This window comes from Moschus berezovskii, chromosome 2 (genome assembly GCF_049115385.1).
Source record: "Moschus berezovskii isolate FMDL1 chromosome 2, NW_MosBer_1.0, whole genome shotgun sequence".
In the NCBI taxonomy this organism is placed as follows: domain Eukaryota; kingdom Metazoa; phylum Chordata; class Mammalia; order Artiodactyla; family Moschidae; genus Moschus; species Moschus berezovskii.
In genome coordinates, this window is record NC_142461.1 from 39,404,281 (window position 1) to 39,408,338 (window position 4,058).

A 4,058-nucleotide genomic window follows, 5' to 3' on the forward strand; every position below is an offset into this window, starting at 1 on the left:
TTAATAAATATTTCATTAATTATCCAAATTCTCTAGGTTTTAGTTTTGAAATTCCACGAAATGTTACTCTCATCCAGCTATTTGACAAACATTTTCATGTGTTTCTGCAAAATATCAAAGCTTGCATTTTGAAGGAAAAAATCTCTCCCTTTGAATTCCTCTATAACTGAGATGATTATAATTCCAATCACTTATGATGATACAGTGAAGGTGACAAATAGATTCAAGGGATTAGATCTGGTAGAGTGTCTAAAGAACTATGGAAAGAGGTTCTTAACATTGTGCACTAGGCAGTGACCAAAACCTTCCCAAATAAAAGAAATGCAAGAAGGCAAAGTGGTTGTCTGAGGAGGCTTTACAAATACCTGTGGAAAGATGAGAAGTGGAAGACAAGGAAGAAAGGGAAAGATATGCCCAACTGAATGCAGAGTTCCAGAGAACAGCAAGGAGAGACAAGGAAGTCTTCTTACATGAACAATGCAAAGAAATAGAGGAAAATAATATAATGGAAAGACTGAAAATCTCTTCAAGAAAATTGGAGCTATCAAGGGAATATTTTATCAGGGGAGCTTGTAATTTCCTCGGTTCTGTCTTGCCACAGCAAAACTTTGAAGCAATAGATAGACCAGTGTTATAGCTCCATGTTGCAGCTTTAGAAAGAAAAGGAAAATACATCCTTAAGGAATGAGGGCAGGTTGACCCAAAAGACCGAAGAGAAGAGAAGCCCCCACCTCAATTGTGGTTCTTCCTTTTATGTTTTTGTCCTTCCCCTGAGCCTGCCCTATGTAAATTGGGCTAGCCAGGAGGGCTGTTTGTTTTCCCTGAAATCCTCACTCCGTTCCTTGGACCTTCCTTTGTTCTATTTTCATGGGCTTTTCCCTTCTTTGTCTTTTAGCCACCACCATTTTGGATTCCTTTTTCCTATTCTAACTACATAACACTCCCCCCCTCGGAGGCCCAATTCTTTGGGAATAGGGGCATCAAGGTCTCTCTGGCTACTTCCAGTTGAACTGGGACAGTGACGGGCATTGGACCTCCCCCTCTTGCTAGTCTCAAGGCTCAGAGTCCTTTTAGTCATGTCCACCTAAAGGTGAGTGATATTTTCCATGCTCAGCTGTAATTTTACATATCCTTGTTAAACTGGCACTGCATGTTGTAGCCTGTTGACCTGGGCAGGGACAAAAGGGTTAGACAATTGATAATACAAGGAGCAATCATAAACAGCATCAATATGATGATAATAAGGATTAGTAGGGGCATTGCTTCTACTGCTGCTAAGTCACTTCGGTCGTGTCTGACTCTGTGTGACCCCATAGACAGCAGCCCATCAGGCTCCCCCGTCCCTGGGATTCTCCAGGCAAGAACACTGGAGTGGGTTGCCATTTCCTTCTCCAATGTGTGAAAGTGAAAAGGGAAAGTGAAGTTGCTCAGTCATGTCTGACTCGTAGCGACCCCATGGACTGCAGCCTACCAGGTTCCTCCGTCCATGGGATTTTCTAGGCAAGAGTACTGGAGTGGCTTGCCATTGCATTAGTCAACTCCAAATTCCCCATTTTCAGGAGAAGGATCCCCCAAAGAGAGATTGTAGCCACCCTAAGAACTCTCAAACTTGTTCTTTGAGGTCCTGTAGGACCTAGAAAGTTTTTCTTGAGGACTGTGAGACTTTTTTAAACTTCTGTCTGTTCTGTTCTGTTCAGTCGCTCAGTCGTGTCTGACTCTTTGCGACCCCATGGACTGTAGCCTACCAGGCTTATCCATCCATGGGATTCTCCAGGCAAGAATACTGGAGTGGGTTACCATTTCCTTCTCCAGGGGATCTTCCCAACCCAGGGATCGAACCCGGGTCTCCCGCATTGGAGGCAGACGCGTTAACCTCTGAGCCACCAGGGAAGTCCTACCTCATAAAATGTACTTTTCATCAAACCTTCTTTACTGAACATACACATCTTACTTCCCTTAAGTGGGGACCTCGGTTTCTCACATTGTGGGGTCTATAAGGGAAGATTCAGAGGCACAAAGGAGGAGTAGAGGTAGGGTGGGGGAGTAAGGGCGTAAGAAGGGCAGATGTATGGTGGCTTTGAGCTTAGTTAGAATGTCTCGTCCTAACAGTGGAGTGGGACATGAAAGAAGTATTAGGAAGGAGTGGGTGAATAGGTGATGGTCGAGCTGACAAGGCTGTGGTCCAGTCTGTAGGGGGTGTGAGGGCTTGCCATCTATACCTACCACCGAGATCTGGGAAGGAGTCAGAGTGCCCCCATAAGAGGGAAGATCTTCGAGAGAGGTATTCTCTCCCCTCCAGCAAACATCCCAGATATTGGCCCTTCCCCGTTGCCCCTCCTGTTAGTCTCTGTTAGGCAGCTGCCCCAGAGGGTTGGGCGGGATCCACCGATTTGCCAGATGTCGCTGGTCAGCTACCGTTTTGGCTGCTGCCCAGATGGCCTGTCTCTCTTCTGGGGTGGGAAGAGTGACAGAACAGAGGGAGACCCCTGGTGGCGCCTCTGGGGAGACATCTCTTGAGTGAGAAGGCCCATATTCTGCCAAACAGTAGAGCAGTCCTATCAAGGTGATGAATCAGCCCGGGGTGCGGGTCGGACCCGAGGGAACCACAGACCCTGTGGCTGGCGGGGTGGGCTCTCACCTCGAGCCCCATGTTGCTTAACTGGAGGTATTTACCCAGAAACAACATGTGTCATTCAAGATGGCTCAAGTCCCTCCTTGTTTCGGGATCAGGAGAACTATTTCCTGTCTATCTTGGAGTACAGCCCCTGCTAAGTTGTGTTGACTCTTGAGAGCTGTCCTGAGAAATCTTATCCCCAGAAACTTAATTTTGGGGGTGTTCATTAGAATGGCACTTATTTGTAGTTCTGAACAGTTATCTGAGATCTCCCAGGGGCTCACAGGTGTATTGAATGTCCTCTTCTGTTTTCTTCCATGGCTTGACTCATGAGTAGTGAATCCAGGAGTTATGTTCTAGCACTTTGACTGATTGTGGGAGTAGAAAATATTACAGTGTAGGGGCCCTTCTATGTGGGCTGGAGTTGAGCCTTTGGGGACCAAGCTTTCCAGACTTTAATTAGGACTTGAATCCCTGGAGCATATAGTGGTAGCTCTTTAGAATCTTTTGGGTCCTGGTTGACATCCCACAAGATATATCTTGTTGGAATTGCCCAATGGCCATGGTATAAGACCAGAATGTCTGAGCCTCTGGATCTAGGAAGGGGTCATTGACATAAACAAAAGATTTTCCATATAGCATCTCATAAGGACTAAGACCAACGTGTTCCTTAGGGGCAATATGGGTGTGGAGGAGAGCTATTGGTAAAGCCGCCTTTCATCCCAGGGAGATCTCCTGGGTTATCTTTTTTTATCACTGATTTTAAGAATTGGTTGGCTCTCTCTACTTTTCCTGAAGACTGAGGCCTCCAGGCACAGCGGAGATAATAAGTAACGCTTAGTGCTTTAGAGACCCCTTGGGTGACCTTCAGTTCAGTTCAGTTCAGTTGCTCAGTCATGTCCGACTCTCTGCGACCCCATGAATCACAGCACGCCAGGCCTCCCTGTCCATCACCAACTCCCGGAGTTCACTCAAACTCATGTCTATCGAGTCGGTGATGCCATCCAGCCATCTCATTCTCTGTCGTCCCCATCTCCTCCCGCCCCCAATCACTCCCAGCATCAGAGTCTTTTCCAGTGAGTCAGCTCTTCTCATGAGGTGGCCAAAGTATTGGAGTTTCAGCTTTAGCATCAGTCCTTCCAATGAACACCCAGGATTGATCTCCTCTAGAATGGACTGGTTGGATCTCCTTGCAGTCCAAGGGACTCTCCATAGCCTTGACTAGACAGACCTTGGTTGGCAAAGTAATGTCTCTGCTCTTTAATATACTATCTAGGTTGGTCATAACTTTCCTTCCAAGGAGTAAGCGTCTTTTAATTTCATGGCTGCAATCAGCATCTGCAGTGATTTTGGAGCCCCCAAAAATAAAGTCTGACACTGTTTCCACTGTTTCCCCATCTATTTCCCTGAAGTGATGGGACCAGATGCCATGATCTTTGTTTTC